Source organism: Lissotriton vulgaris, chromosome 6 (genome assembly GCF_964263255.1).
Source record: "Lissotriton vulgaris chromosome 6, aLisVul1.2, whole genome shotgun sequence".
Lineage (NCBI taxonomy): Eukaryota > Metazoa > Chordata > Amphibia > Caudata > Salamandridae > Lissotriton > Lissotriton vulgaris.
In genome coordinates, this window is record NC_141694.1 from 1077606127 (window position 1) to 1077623270 (window position 17144).

Here is a 17144-nt window from a genome sequence, read left to right on the forward strand (position 1 = left end):
ACCAAGGTCCAGGATCTTGGATAAGGGACCCAACATGTCCATAAGTTTGTCCTGACAAGACCGCCAGGAGCGGTCCAAGCCCTTCTTGGGGTCTTTAGAATATTTCTTAAGATAGGTGACCATCATAGGGTCCACCTCCGGTGTTTCAGCAATATGGTCTGCCAGGTCAGGCCTCGGGCACTCTGAGCGCAGCCGAGCGCGAACAGACGCGTCAAAAGGTTGGCGAACATGCGCCTCTAGGTAAGCTGCTACCGCTGGAGCGGGAAGCCATGCCGTGGAATTTGGGTGGATAATGTCCTCAGGTTCAAAATTGAGAAGGGGGGGACACTCAAGGGCGTCAACAAAATGCTCTTTGCGGAGACGTTTCCTAGGAGGAGAGTCATGACCTGAAGAGGCTTGACCATGGTCTGACTCCTCCGCACCAAGAGAAATAGAAGACCTGGATTTGTCAGACGATAAAACCTTCGCCAGTCTCTGAAAATCCAATTTGTGGGGGTTAGCAGGAGACTTTGCGGATTTTTGCGAAGGAGGCAACCAGCCTTGTTGAATGGCATATTCACTAAGATGGCGTTTAAGAGGATTAATGGCTCTCACCAGAGCCTTGTTGACGGAATGCTGAACACCTTTATCCAACTCCTCCACTAGGTCATACTCAAGAGAAGTATCTTCCTCCTCCTCAAAATAACAGTCTTCATCCTCTTCATAATATTCAGCCATTGCAACAACGTGCAAAAGTCAATGCCCACAAGACTGTAGAAATATATGGGGTACCAGAGATACCAGTAATGGGGGAGTGTGACCCCAAAAGCAGGCTTCACTGAGGTAAAACTCGAGTAAAGAAAACAATTCAAATGTGGAGGGAGAAAGCCTGCCGTCAAAACACTCTAGGCAGAGCCTATGCACAAATAGATACAACCGAAGCTCTTTCCTGAGCTCCGGCGTCAAGCGGGGTCAAAAGTTCAGGGCTGTGGGCTGAGCGCAGAGAAAACAGCGGTCCTTCACTCAACCGGCAGGCGGGCGTGTGAAGAAACGCCTCGAGCCGGAAATAAAGCAGCGCGCATGCGCGACCTGCAATGCCACTGAAACAACACCGGCTCGAGAGCGCTCGCGCTCTCAATACGAGCCGCGGACCCCTACTCCCGCTCCACCAAAAGCGACCGGCACAAACGGCCAGGCACTGGGAGGCGAGCCACGCGCTCCCAACAAACGCGCCGAGAAACGGACGTCGGACTAACAAATACCGGCACCGAAAGGCGAACCAGGCAATTAAAGCATGCACAAGCCGCGCGCAGGCTGTAAGAAGCGCAAGACAAGGCAAGTGCACAATGAAATATATAACAATAGTCACATTAGCATTAGCATGAAAAGATAAATAGACTTAACTGGCTGCGGAGCAGCAAAGAAAGAGGAAGTGGTTACCTCTGAGACTGTTTATATACTATGGGTGTACTCTATGGTTGCCCTGTTTTCTGTTTTTTCTTTACTGTATTGTGATTGGCTGCTATGTGTCAGTAAAGAAATGAGACTAAGCATAATCGGAGCCTCCTGTCCTGACATAGAATTGAAGAATCTGGAAGAAACAGTGACAAGATCAAGTGAAAGAGTACCTTTGTTGAAGTTATGGTTCGGGTTGATGGTGTAAATCGACGGAGTTGGATTCAATGGTTCAAGTTGATGGACTGGGTTTAATGATTCGCAAAGAAAGAGGATGGACGATGGTTGCCTGGACATTTATACCTATGGGGGTAATGCAGGGTTCGAATCGGGGTACCACGTGGGTGGACGGCGTCCTCCCACTTATTTCACCGGGAGCTCGAAAACTTGAGCAAATGGAGCCACACATTCACTCTTTGGTCTCTCTGGGGCGAGATCAGAGCTCATTCAGAACGCTGCTCACGTGCTGGCTTCTCTGATGCAATCGCATCTAAGGGGTGAGCTAGGGGAGGCAATGAGTCTGATGGTGCAAGCCACCTTTCGTGTCGTCACTTCCTGTTGTGACATCAGCGTCCCCCCACTTCTTTTTTTAGGAGTTGTGCCCTAGGGTAATGTGATTGGTGTTTAGAAGGAGGGGCGTTCCTTCCGAGTTATTCTGATTAAAGTTTATTGGCTACTGTAGTAGCTTCAGTAAAGAAATAGAAGCATAATCCTCGCCTCCTTATTAGAATCGAAAATTCTTGACGTGTGAGCTGCTAGAAAAAAATGTAACCCTCCGCCTAGAACGTAAAGGAAGGAATCGGGGCCCGGCTCTGTGGTGAAGTTCACATTTTATGTTGACTAGGTTTCAAGGAATACCTGTTCTCCAACCAACGAATCTCGGTTAATGAATATTATACACATATTGAATATACGAATCACACGTAAATGCATATAAATGACATAGAGGGTGGAGCCTAAAATGATGACGCTTCATAATCATTCACTAGAGAGACAGACAACTGCTTAACATTTTGTTTTTTTTCATTTTAAAGACGTTATCATTTTTTCATGCCATTTTTTGCCCGATTAATATCTTTCAAAGACTCGGCTCCCCATGCCAGGCTGAACCCTTGTTTGGCTCTCCCAAGGCTGTTTACGCCTCCTCTTCTTCTTTCCCATGTTGCCTGAAGGAAACACTGCCCACATCCTTTTCTGCCTGTCGTACGGCGCTTCACCCGTAAATTGAGTTGATAACCACTACCCCCGGTTCTCAGAAGTCCACTTTCCCAGACAGTCACCCAAAATCGACTTCAACCGGAGGCAGGCAGGCAGGCTCATCTAATGTACAAAAATAGTTACTGTCCGTGAACCGACGTACAAGTCACGTGACGCCGTCGTTGCTAGGGACGCCGATCGAGTCTTCCTCCAACCGGCGTTAGACTGTTATCATGGACCCTCCCTTCCACGTACAGCTTGTTGAGCACTTCTGGGTCTGCAGTGGCAGTCACTTCCGGGGCGGCTCTTTTTTCCCCCTCTCCAATCGCAGGAGTTATGAAGCAGCGATGCTTCACGTTCCTTCCGTCAGAGTTCCTTTAACTTGTCAATCAGTGCTGGCTACTTATCCGAATGTATCGCCAAGCCTTATCTAGAGTAGATGAAAATGCAGAGGGTATCTGAGTGCTAAAAACCTCTTTAAGGAGGAAGACTGGAGAGCTCTGCCTGATTCGGTAATGCCGGCCCATGTTTGCATCATGACTTAAAAATCTGGGCCATGCACGAGCCGAAGAGGGTAATGTAACCGCTTAATTAGTAAAACTCTTCTTTTCACTTTTAAGCACTAATCAACTGAATGTAATACGAAATTATGTTTATTTCTTAGGTTATCTGATTTTATATAGCGCTTATTACGCCCGTGAGCGCTGTAAAATAGATTCAGCACTTAGTAGGTAACACAAGAACAGTCAATATCAACCAACACTGTATCATGTTACGTTCATCAACGAATAGAGCAGGGGAAGGCTGAGGTGTTTCCGAAGGCGGGTGGAAGTATGTGAAGTTAACCAAAAGTGGCAAGAGAGTTTTGTGCTCATTTTGAATGCCACGTAATATGAGGTCATGCGGATGTTCTGGGGAGAAAGTTCCAGAATCTTATGACACTTTCATGAAAGGATTGGGACATATAACGTTCTCTCTTGAGGTGGGGGGCTCAAGATGTAGGGGCTGAACACTTTTAAAGTGCTGATTGACGCCTGACATTTTTAGATCCTCAGGTGTAAGTGCGAAGAGGAGTGTAGAGCTTTGTGTGTGATGCAGGCTGTTTTAAATTGTTATCTTGCCTCTGTAGAAAGCCAATAAAGGAAACGTAGAATAGGAGTGATGTGTTCTGAAACAAAGCGTGTTGCTGCATGAAGAACTAGTCTGAGAGGTGCTAGGTGGATTGTTCACCTTGGTTTAGTTTTCTTGATATTTATGGTGTATTATTTGATGCTCCGACGTCACAAACATTACTTTCTGCTGATTTTCAGTTCAGATATTATTTTCAGTAAAATATGTTTTATTGTAGGAGATAAGAGTATATGGATTCCATTGAACCCCCACTAGCAAAACACCTTGCACACCAAATTTCGTCTTGGTACTTTACCATTATGCCCTTACACTGTCAACTCGAGATCCCATGGCAGATAACTAAATCTGATCTGCCCTTTTTGTCCTCTAGTGAAAGAATGCATTAATCTCATATTATTTTTATCTCAGTGATATTCAAATAATAGAAAGAAGTGGATACTTCCACTTTATTGGAGTATGGCGATCTGGAATTATAGGGTTGTCTCCAGAGTTTTTTGATCTGACTCCACACCCTCGACTGTGATTGCTTTGTCCCATTTTCCAGTAAGGGTATGGAGAATCAGATAGCGTAGTATTGGGCACTGACATCCCTACTGTACTGTGTAATGCTGTTAGTAATGTGATTTGAGCAAGTTTTGAGCGTGACCCTCTAATTTATTGACCCTTCCTCACGTGGTGCTATTGGAACTCAAGATTATAAGTCAGTGGCTCAGGACATACTGAGAAACATTATGATTGACGATGATTTTACAATTTGTTACACAAGTAATGATCCAATGATCTTAATAAGGTTTTAAGGAGTCTTATTGATTTTATTGCTTTTATGTGAACTGTATTTATGTGTGTACTTTTATGTAAGTAACTGTCAAATAAAAGATTATGATGGTATAGCTATTGTGACAAAAAAATCTTGTATTTTCACTGAAGTAGAAGGACCAATTGAATCTCCGTTTCAGTAATAATGAAAAAAAAACCTGAAAAGTAAGAGAAATTAGTTGCGAGCTTTAAAATGACCTAAGTAGAGAAATACAATAGTGGCGGGAGTCCTAAAGAAGAGACTTAGAAAATCAGGAGATGCATGAGCAGATGAAGAGAAGAGGGAGCCTCAAAGAAGAAATACGATGACCACTTGACAGGAGAGTGCAAAGGGTGAAGCGAAGACATTCAAGATTTCCCAGAGAAAGTAAAAATCAGTCGAGTAAATAGGTTTGTGGTGTTGGATGAGTTGCATTTGATTGAAGATGGTGTGTTCTCGGACAAGAGCCTGTTCTCCAGAAGGAGCAGGGAACCTTTCTATTCCTTCTCACTGAGAAGTCATTGTGGATTAACATCAAATCTTTGGGTCAAATGGCTGTTCGATATTGACTATATTGAATGGAACACCTTCACAGGTACTACCTACCTCCTCATGCTTTGGAGGTTTGGAGACCCATGCATTTTTGCCAGCTTGTTAACAATTTACTCTCCTCAAGATTCAAGTTAATTTAGCACTTCCACTTGTAGGAACCTTTTTTGCAACATAGGGGTACAAATCACTTAAGGCAACTCTAAGTTTGTAATCTAAGAATTTAGGTAAAAATAAAAAAATGAAAGAAGAGAGTAAAATAATTAGTGGTGTGTTCATCAAAAATACTGCAATAGACATTAGGAAAAATCTCTGTCCCGTACTATAAAAAAGCACTTCTTCATATGAACTCTGACTAATAAGCTGTGAACTCAGAATAAATTATGAAAAAGTGCAGGCGCTTAAAAGGAGTGAACCTAACAAAAGGGAGGATTAATAACGATACCAGAAGGCTTTCAGTTTGCTTTAAGTGTATTCTTTTTATGTAGGTGCCGGGAAAATGTTGAAGTTGTCTATATAGATCCACAGTAAGTTCAGCTAGAATACTTTTCTTCACAAGTTGCTATTTCTGCCTGAGTAGTAAGGTGAATTCCCTGCTCAATAGTGAGTAAGGCCATCAGGTCTTAGGCTCTTGTACCATTGGCACTTCAGGTCTTGGCACCATGCCACTTCTCATCCAAGATTCTTCTTATCCAGGTGAGCTTCATATTTAGTTTGGCCTGGGAAAGTTCTTCGTGAGCATTTTGGCTGTGTTGGTGATTATGGCATTTTGTTTATTGCTGATTAGGGACCATTAATTTCTGATATCTTGGTATTAATATATTGCTAAAGGTGCAGCTAGTAGTCTGGGTAGTGTAGGAACGGGTTAGGTACTCACAAGGATGCTTATGTATTGTATGTTATTCTGCTATGTCTTTTGGGGGATCGTGTACCTCGATGCGGCCTCTAGTCCACGAAAATGCCTTAATGAGTCGGTCGAAATGTATACGTGCTGTTTTGATGCCAATTTGGGGGGGGGGGGGGGGGGTGTTAAATGTTTGTACAATATAAAACTGAAAAATAAAGTTATTATTATTTTTTTTAATATATTGATCTTTATTTGCACGAGGTGTCCAGAATCATCCTTGGTGTGCGGCAGAAAGGTGATGCTAACTTATTCAACAGTATCTTTACTATCCCCAGCAATCAGCATTCCACTGCATAGGACGGGATGTAGGGCAGGTGCAGATTTCTGTTTTGTTGCTGATCTGGTTGTTATAAGAAGATCTTTGGTCAGAGCTGGTGGATTTTGCTATTCCTTTAGAATCCTGAGTGGAATTTCTTCTGATGACTTGATTTCTTTGGATTTTAAATTTGAAAACGGTGTAAGAATTGTCTGAGTTGTTTGGTTAGTCTTTTCTCCTGTCTGTAGATATGGACCTCCATCTCCGCTCCCTCTTAACCAAGGGTCACATGTCCCTTGGCCCCTTAGGTATTTTTCTTCATATTATTATGCTACCTCTTGATAGGACATCGTATTGCTGTGCCAAATCCTTTGAACGTTGACTTTAACTTTGGGGCAGCTCCCAAGAGGCGAGTTCATCTATTTGTATTAGAATATTTCTGTGTATATTTGTGAATACTTAGCACTTTGCATTTGTTTGTGATTTTGCACGTCTAACTCATCTGGTTAAGTAGAATATAACTGAGCCTTACACTGAGGATCAAATAGCTAAACTCTTAGACAATCCATCTCTATTGAGTAGTGGCACAATTTTGAGTTCTAGTTCCTAGTCAGATAAGATAGAAAAAATGAAGAGGTTAAAAAAGAAAACAAATGAGAACATTTTTACATGCCCAAGAATTATTGGAACAACTGAAAAGCAACACAATTCCGCGGGGACTACAAATAAAAAATGTCCTTGTGAACTTTGTTGATGACAAATTATTTAACACAATTTAGCAGCATGGGCACTGTTAGATTTGGGGGTCTCTAGTTGGCAGAGGTAAGTACCTTTGACCAAATAGGGACCCTTGCGTCTAGTCAGGGTAAGGGGGTATACTCCTAAAGTAACCCCTGCTCACCCCCTTGGTAGCTTGGCACGAACAGACAGGCTTATCTCAGAGGCAATGTGTAAAGCATTTGTGAACACATACAGTAACCTAGTGACAATACTACAGATGGACGCCACACAAGTTGTAGTATAAAAATAGGTATTTTTATATAGACTTAACACAAGACCACAAACGACAAAAATCCACAATGCTGTACTTTAAAAATTGTAGAATTAGCTTAGTTCTCTTTAGATGGTAAATGCGACACTTTAAGTTCAATGTACCTTTGGATGCGTACCGCTATACGATGAAAGTGTTGCAGGGTAGGTGATGCGTTGGTTCCTTACACGCAGGAACGGTGATGCGTCGGGTCCCTACTGATGCTTAGGGGATGCGTTGGTTCTGTCGAAGCTCATGTGAAAAAGTGAAAATAAAAGGTAAATGACAACACTGAAATAAACAATTCGCTCTCAGCACATTTGTTTGCAAGGTTTATTGGGAACCCAACCAGAATGCAAAATATACGTGCACACGGAGACCTCAGCAAAGCTTACTGAGTGTCCAATTGGTATGACAGTGCAGAGACATTTTATAGTTACAAGCCCTACAGGATGGGCATCATAGCATACGTAACCTGGATCAGACTATGTCCTGCTGGACCAATCAATGAAGGGCAATTGTGGTGTGATACCCTTTTAAGGCTCGAAATATGTCTATACCCCGGTGTTGCTGCCCACGTGCTATCTACAAGAGCAGATTTGGGCTTCCCTTAAAGGTGAAATCTGTGCCTCTGGTATACGTGGACTTGGCACGGATGTGACCGGCCAGGTCATGTCGACATGATTACCGAAATGTGAGGTTTTGCAATAGCAAGCTGGAAGCTGGCGTGTTTGGTCTCGGAAAGCCTTGCGTTGCTTTGCACGTTGCAGCTGTCTAACACACAAAGTGGAGCGTGCGACCATTTTGTGAATTCCTGCTGGTGTCAATTCTTTAGTAGCTCAAAGAAGACTATAGGCCTGGCAACATATGCATTTGGTATCCTAGAAATATCTGCTTCATCATTCCCAGATCTGATACCGAATCATTTGCTATTCAGAAACCATCTGTGCTCATCATTTCCTGTCCCTCATCCTCATCCTTATGGGTGTGGTGTGTTGAATTACCTTTCCTGGATAGGCAGCGGGCACAGGAGCTGGAAATCACTGCACAACAAGCTGGGCATAGCTTGATCAGGAGGCATAGCGTCAAAAAGGCTGCTACCACTATTATAATTGCCTTAAGTATCCAAGAACCCCAGTCTGTGAACCAGTTCATCATGTCTTCCCATAGGCCTCCTGTGTGTATACCGTGGTCCTCATCTTTAATGTTTTTGATCTTTCTTATTGCCTTATTTATATTCCCACTGTTATCCGGAATGAATACACAGCATTGGCTCTGGGCCAGGGAAGATACTTGATGAAGGATGGAACAGACTCTACCTTCTTTGGCCAGAACGATATCGAGAGCAATCCTGTTCTGGACCACGACCGCTCTCATGGAGGTGAGTTCTTCTGTTATATTTCCTAAGGCATCAGTGGTAGAGTCCGCTAAATCCTCAATCATCCTGGATAACTGATGTATCCTTGCTGAGGAATAGACATTGCCTACTACTGGGACCATTGCCCCAAAACCTGTTAATATGTTATTTACCCAGTCGGGTGTTCTCATGGCCCTGACTAGTGTCAACTCTTTCTTTTTTGCTGGCACTAATTTTGTGAAGTGGGTCATCTGTGGGATGATGGATGCTAGGTAGCAACTTCCATACCATACTGGGGGCAGGTAGAAGTATGCCTATGGACCACAGACAAAGAAAAGGCCCTTATAACCTACCAGACCTGGTGACGGCTCGTCACGCCTCCTAACTCGAGTTAGTCTGGTTGTATGGTTACAACTACTGGTCCCCATGTATATCTGGGGATCTGTCTTGGTGGGTAGTATGCCTTTTATCCTGTTTATCCTGTCCTCACAGTCAAACAAACCCTGCTCTCCTCAAGCAACTTCTTCGAATGTGCATCCAAATGAAATGCATTCTTTCCAGTTGTCTCTGGACAGCAGTTCTGAAAAACTGCATGTTCTGGTAGCTCCTTTTGGCAAAACCGGTATTCTTTTTTGTGTTATCTTTTTATCCCTGAAGATACAGGAAGGGGCTGAAACTTCCCCTACTCTGAACCTTGGCACTTTCATGCTGCCTGTCTCCTTTGCACCTATGTCATCCCAGCCTGCTCGGCCTTTCCAAGCTTCATTCCTAGAAGCCCTGTCAAATCCTTTTAACATCTCTAGGTCTCCCTTCGTTGGCTGTGTATTCATGCAAGGGACTCTCTTGGATCTGAGAGGAGGGGTTGTTGGCTTCCTGCTATAGCTATAGCCAGTGCTACCGCTGGAATCAGCAGCCAGTATTTCAGATGAAGTTACACCTGTTGATACCGACACAGACATGTTGTGTTGACTTAGTAACATGTCACGCATCAGAACACAGCCTACATATTTGGATACCGGCAGCACATTGTACTTCAAACTATGTGTGGCATCTGTGGGCAGGTGTGTGCAAATATAACAGTCTGATATATTCAAAATTGTCACATATAGTTTCAGCATTTCAATATACTGGTTCCCTTCGTATGTATCCCACAATCTTCCTTGGTCCCCTTTATTCACATCCACCCCCATTTCAGTATTATTCATGGTCATATTCTGTTCATAGTCTTTTGGGGATTTGGTTGGCTCAGTTTCACCACTCCCATCCCCCACTCTTTCATTAAGATGCGGCATTTCAAGTTCTGCAGAATATACTATTACCATCGTTGTTACTAGTATTGCTGGTGCTGGTAACAATATTGCAAGAACCACTGCTTTCCAGTTACATGTGTGTCTTTCAGTGGACTGCATGACTCTGAACAAACCTGACCCTTCCCTATGCTTATGCAATCTTCTTGTGAATAGACCCTAAGTTTATTCTTGGTCCACTCTGGCTTGTGAATAGGCCCTAATTTTGTTCTTCTTCCTCTTGGCGCTATGCTAACTGTCCTTTAGAGCCAAGTATTGAACCACTGTTTTTCTCTTGTATGTAATGTCTCGAATAAATCTAGGACCAGTGACCTCTGTTGCAAAAACGGCACAATGGAGAATGTTCAAGGTTTTGAATAATGCTAGAACCAGTACTTTCTATCGCAAAAATGGCACCATTGAGAATGTCAAAACGTAGATCTGTTAATTCTTGCTCAGGGACTTGCTCTGGGCCCGTGGGAAAGGCAATCTCATTAAAAATTAACCTTATTAGCTCACTGAGCAATAGTGGCCTTGGGACAAATAATGTTAATGTTGCACTTATGTGTCTCCCTGGGCACAAAATGGTTATTTGTATCCTGGACCGTTGTCCGCAGGCTTGTATTGACACAGATCGAAATCTATCAGTCCGGAGCCTTTGCATTTAGGCAGCAGTCCATTAATCATTAATCAACCTCTTCAGCTTTCTGTTGGCTGGAGCAAAGGTTATATTCTCGGCGAGGCCCTGCTGTTGGTATCTGCGTCAGTGGGATCCGTTCTTCATTCTCGGGGGTCGCTTTTTTCGTGTGTGTGGCGTGAATCCACGAAGTTAGACCATCACATTTCACTGCTATAGCCGTTGTAAGAATGACCTGCATTGGCCCCCTCCATCTGGGCTGCAAACAATTCCTCCGTGTGTGGGCTTTGACCCAGATCCAATCCCCTGGTTGCAGATCGTGGGCTGGTTGGGTTGCGGCCTCTGGAAGGGACTTCAGCACCTGACAATGGAGGTAACGTAAAATGTCCGTTAACTTCTTACAGTAACACAATAAGTCGTCAGTTACTGACAGTGGGGCTGTGGACATGTGTCCTGGAATGAGCATGGGTCTGCCAAATACAATGTCGTGTGGACTCAGCTTCGTTACTCTGTCTAGTGTACATCTCATTGCTAGTAATGCTAAGGGCAGCGCATCTACCCATGTGAGGTCTGTTGACGCACAAGTTTTAGCTATTTTATTTTTCAATACCCCATTTTTCCTCTACAGCGCCTGCTGCTGGTGGATGGTAAGCACAATGCAATTTCTGTGTTATGGAAAGCCCCTTGCATAGTCCCTTTATGACATTGGAAATAAATGCAGGCCCATTGTCGGACGCCAGGAGGGAGGGTACCCCAAACCTTGGCAGTAGTTCCTTCAGTAGCCACTTGGCCACGCTCTGTGAATCACAATGTTTGGTGGGGTTGGCCTCTGTCCATTTGCTAAACATACAGACAATGACCAAAACATAACGGTATGTCTGAGTGGGGGGCATGTCTATAAAATCAAGCTGAAGGCTTTCAAATGGCCCGTGAGGAGGTGGGAAGTGGCCAGGCGCAGTTGGTGTACCTTTTCCGGTGTTGTATTGAGCACAGACAGAACATTGGTTGCAAAGCCTTTCTGCTGTCTGGCGAAATTTTGAGTTATACCAACACTGGGAAAACAATCTGATCATACCATCACGTCCCACATGTGAGGGCCCGTGGAACAGTCTGCTCATTGAAGGGAGCATGGTGGAAGGCAAGCATATCCTGCCATTAGGCCCTACCCATAGCCCCTCCTTTGTTTGTGTGCAACCCTGTTGCGCCCACTCCTCCTTTTCCTGGTTGGCCACACTCATCTGAATATGTATTGGGTCAAAATGTAATGAACCACCATCCTCTCTGGTTTTTGTTCCGCTGCCTACTAATTGTACCATTGTTCGCTGGCAGCCTGTAAGTGCTATTCTCTTTGCTTCTTGGTCAATGAAAGCATTGCCTCTGGAAATGGGGTCTTTTGATGAGGTGTGAGCAGCACATTTTATGATAGCCACTTTGAAAGGTAGTAGCAGAGCTTGGAGAAGGTCACAAACCAATTGTGCATGCTGTATCTGCTGGCCTGCTGATATAAGGAACCTCCTCTTTGCCCATAGCTGGCCAAAGTCATGGACCACCCCAAAGGCATACTGGCTGTCCGTGTATATATTCACTTTCTTTCCTTCAGCCCACGCACATGCCCTTGTAAGTGCCACGAGTTCGGCTGCCTGTGCACTCTTTGCTGCTGTCAGCCTTCCGCCCTTCCAATAATCTAGTAGCTGTGCCCACCGCATAAGATGCTTGTAATACTCCTGTGTCATCCCTTAGGTATGACCCATCTACAAATAAATCTCCTTGAGCATCTGGGAGTGGTGTATCTTTAATGTCTGGGCGTATCTTAGTATGCCTATCTATGGCCAAGGCACAATCATGAAAGGAATCATCTGAATCAAAATCCTCCAGCTCATGTTCAGTTGGTAGCAAGCATGCAGAGTTCAAAGTGGTACATCTCTTGATGATAATGTGTGGTGTCAGGAGTACCAACTCATACCTGGTGAGGTGTGCATTGGTGAAGTGCTGTGTCTTAGTGGATGTGAGAAGTGTGTCCACTGCATGTGGAACGTGTAGGACTAGTGTGTGTCCTAACACTAAGTTGTCTGACTGTTCCACGGCAAGTGCTGCAGCTGCCACTGCTTTCAGACACGGTGGGAGCTCTGAGGCCACTGGGTCTAGTGTGGCAGAGTAATATGCCACTGGGCGGTAGAAAGCCCCATGTTTCTGAGCCAAGACCCCCATTTAACACCCTCCCTTCTCGTGACAAAACATGTGAAAATCTTTGCTATAGTCCGGTATGCCTAGTGCTGGTGCTTCCCTCAATCCTCTTTTCAGCTCATTGAAGGCTGTTTCACATTCTTGTGACCAGGGTACAGTGTCAGGTATACCTTTGTGTGTGAGTGCCTGTAAGGGTTTCGCAATGAGAGAGAAGTTTGGTATCCAGTGACGACAGTACCCTGCAACCCCCAAGAATGCCCTAACCTCCTTCTGAGTGCGGGGTCTGGGAAAATGGGTGATTGTCGAAATTCTGTCTGGCAGCAGTTTTCTTGTTCCTTCTGTTAACTCATGGCCTAGGTACTTCACAGAGGTGAGGCAGAACTGTAACTTCTTTGGGGAGACTTTGTATCCCTTTAGTGCTAAATGGCACAGGACAGCGATGGTGTCCTTTACGCAAGCTTCCCTTGAAGGTGAGGCCAATAGTAAATCGTCAATATACTGGATAAGCGTGGATCCCTCCTTTAGAACTAGGGAGTCTAAATCTGTTTTTAAGGCATGTGTGAAGATGGAAGGTGACTCTGTATAGCCCTGCACAAGCCTTGTCCAACAAAATCTCTTCTGTCTAAAGCTAAAGGAGAAAAAATGTTGGCTGTCCAGGTGCAAGGGGATGGTAAAGAAGGCGGAGCTAAGATCCATTACTGTGAACTGTCACTGGTATGTTAGATAATATTGTTGCTGGGTTTGGGACCACTGGGAAAGATGGCAACACTATTTTGTTCAATTCTCTCAGGTCTTGTGTGAATCTGTAGACAGGGGCCCCGTTCGGGCCCTTGGTGGCCTTCTTCACTGGGAGTATCGGTGTGTTACATTGGCTGTATTGAATTTCTCTTAAAATTCCTTGCTTCAGGAGGTCTTGTATGACTGGTGCGATGCCTTCCTCCCCCTCTTTGGAGATTTTGTATTGTGGCACTCTTGGGAGAATTGCCCCTGGCTTTAGTTTTATCTGTACCAGTGGGTAGTTCAATACCCGCCCTACGTCATTTGCACTTGTTGCCCAGACTTCAGGTGGCACACAATGGCGTAGTTCCGGTGGTATTTTGGGGTCTGTGCATTTCATGAAGGCTTGTACCATTAGGCCATTTGCCTTGCTCTATAGAAGGATCCCTGTTGGTGAGCAGTGTATGGTGCATTGCAATTTACATAACAAATCTCTCCCCAGCAAATTCACGGGGCAAAATCTGCTAAGAATAAACTGGTGGTGCACTATTATTGTGCCTACTACAAACTGTAGTGGCTCAGTAAGGTATTCTGTAATCGGTTGGCCGGTCATGCCTACTGTGGTTATTGTAGTCCTAGAAAGTGGAGCCTCGGGCGTTGTTAGTTCCTTCAGCATTGATCTTTGAGCCCCTGTGTCAATTAGAAATGGAACAACCCGGCCCAATATCTCTCCCTCTACATATGGTCCGGATTGATCTACTGCTATTGCTGGTGCTATCACGCAGTTTCCCACTTTCAGGCATCCCTAGAATGATGTTGGGGTCGGTGGTGGAGGCCAGTCATTCGTTACTGGAGTCCACCCCTCCCCCCCTGTCCATTGCTGCTGGGACTCATTTTCCTGTTGTGGATTGTCTTGGTACCCTGTGTGCCGAGTGTAGTTGGTGTGCTAGTGTCTGCCCTCTTGCCCGCTGTTCTGCTTGTACCTACTGTCCTCATTTCTTTTCTTTAATATTGGGCAATCTGCTTTCCAATGGTTGGGGTCCTTACAATAGAAACATGCTGTTCCTTGTGGTGGCAGGGAGGCTGATCTGCGGGGTAAGGAAGGTGTCCTACGTCTGCTGTTTTCCTGCACCTCGTGCCTCCCCTCTGCTCCTCTCCCTTCCCCTGTTATTGCTGTAAAACCGTTCTTGTGCTACCATTAACCTCACTTTTTCTTTCTTTAATTTTTCTGTCTCCATCGCCTGCTCACTAGACTGGAAATCTGAGCAGTATTTGGCCGCTGACAGCACTTTTTCTATAGGTTCCTGCTGCCAGCAGACAAAAGAAGTCTGCAAGTGTGTCCTGCTAGGTGGTGTGAGGCCTTGACCAAATGTAGTTACCAGGGCCAGCATCGCATCCCCCATAGGGTTTTTCAATCCACTGTTCTGCCTATATACTTGCAAGAGGCGGTCAAAGTATGTATTCACACTTTCATCTTTCTCCTGTTTAGTACTCGTAATCTTGCTCCAATCAACCCTATCTTCAGGTACCTTCTCCTTCAAGTGTTCCACCACCTTCTTGTATAACTCCTCTACTTCTGGACCTGGCATCCCTCCCTTGCCCCTCTTTGGCTCCATATCTGGCCAACTGACCTTCCCTTTACAATCTTCCCAAAGGTCCTTTGGGATAATGATATTGAACAACGTGTCAAGGTCTCTCCATAGTAAAACTCCTAACGCTGCCATTCTACTAAGCTCTTCATACCATTTTCGTGGTTCATCTCTTAGTCTGGGAAAGTCTTTGCTGAAACAGTTAATGTCCTGCCTTGACCATGGGACATAAACATATGCTAAATCATTTGGCGCACTGCCAGGTGGTGGCGGTATCTCCCATAGGGGCATGATAAGCGATGGGACTTCTGTTGTGGTGGAGTTGTCTGTTGTGTTGGCTGTGGTGATGGAGTGGGCAAGAGAGTGGGCTACGTCAATTACTGCACATGTGTGTATTAGCTGCATCCATTGTTGTAATTTTTCTATAGCATATTTAAGCGTGTCCTGCAACTTAGACTCCTCCCATGTTATTAAATCTGAATCTGTGAATCCGAACTTCCCTACTTCCCAATCATATTGTGCTGGTAGTTGGGCACGACTACCTGTGGTTGTCTGAGTATCGGCTTGTTTAGCATATGCCAAATGGGCCTGGGGTCCTTTGTTCATTAACAGTGTTTTCTCTAAGTACCTCCTATTCTGTGATTGTATAAAGGAGTCCATTGTTAGTGAGCCCTCTACGAGCCTCTGTAGTAGCGCTTGACAATTTAAAGAATCACTCTTTAGCATCAATTTTGGTGAGTTTGGATTGGACGCAGAGGCTCCTCCCACCAATTCCCCCAAGCTGCCTCGTCTTTTGCTCTCTGGAGTCGACTCTGTTTCTGACAAAGATTTCTCTAAGATCGAAATGTCGTGTTCTGTGTGGTGGACGTACGTAAATGCATCCCATATTAGTGAGTGCCACTGTGATTGGCTGAATGAGTCATCCTGTGATTCATCCTCAAATAATTGTTGCCACGGTCTGTCTATTAATTTAGGTATTTTAACCTGTTTTTTAACACATTCTTTGAGAATGCTACGTTTCTTATCGTTGTAGTCTGAAGCGGCTTGTACCGCTGTTTCTCTCATTAGTTTCAGAGTACCCAGGTTTTGGACAGCGTCCAATTCCGGTCTCGTAACCTTACCTTTCAATGCTCTGCGTACAAAGGTTATGGCTGCCTCTCGTTCCCCAGGAGTTAGCTCAGCGTGTTCTGGCTCAGGTGCATGCAGCGGTGAATCACCACCCAGGCATCCCAAGAGAATATCTTCTAGGAGTTGGTCTTCCACCCCTGCCAACCTTCTACCTTCTCTTCTGGACGCATGGGAATGCGCTTACTACGTCTAGCTGATGTTTTCTCCATCTGCCCTCCAGTTTTGCCTGTAATACTTTCTTTTTAATTTCCATAAGTTCACTGTGGACCTTTTGATTTGACTGCGCTGGTTGAACGCATCTCACTTAACACACAGTCCCAACTATAGAAAGCCTCCCATTCCAGACTTCTAACCTTCTTTCCCTTTAAATTCAACATCTGGCGCAAATATGACAGTTTTGCCATGTCATATGTGCCATTACATGGGAACTGTAGATCCGGGTTTTTAGATGTGGGATCGTGCCACTTGTGTGTGTACATAATTGAGCTTAAGCCTCTTTTTATACCCACTATATATGCAGGTGAGTTCTTGGGTGGGGCTGGCTGAGCCGTATCTAAATTCTTTTTACTATTGCTGTTTCCCATGGTTGAGTTGTGTGTAGCAGCTAGTCCTAAACGCCTTACAAATAACTGTTCAAGTATACCAGACAGATGGGTTGCAGGGTGGACTTCAACACAGTAACACGTGACACAATAGGTTGACAGAAATACTTCATATATATTTCAGCCACACAGTATTTGCAAGAGGGCAACAAGAAAGCCACACATCAATCACCCTAACAGGTCATGTAGTGCCAATTCACCAAAGCTGTTTCACAAGGAAGAAAGAAGCCAGATCCCAGTTGTTTTGTTGAGCCTTGATGGCCTGTGAAAATAAGTAAGATAGGAAAGAGACCCTGTCTGTGGTTGTTCCACAGGGTCCCAACCCCCAAATAGTAGAGCAAGAG

The 17144-nt window shown here is 44.6% G+C and overlaps 1 protein-coding gene across 1 annotated transcript in view; it reads left to right on the plus strand.

Annotated features, from left to right (window-relative positions):
* The first annotated feature begins 2970 nt into the window (after nucleotides 1-2970).
* The window catches only part of LOC147708438 (ectonucleoside triphosphate diphosphohydrolase 6-like), a 99162-nt gene continuing 84988 nt past the window's right edge, over nucleotides 2971-17144 (plus strand). Inside the window, exon 1 of the mRNA XM_086925739.1 lies at nucleotides 2971-3205. The gene's annotated coding sequence lies outside the window, so the exon portion shown is untranslated. The remainder of the gene's footprint in view (nucleotides 3206-17144) is intronic.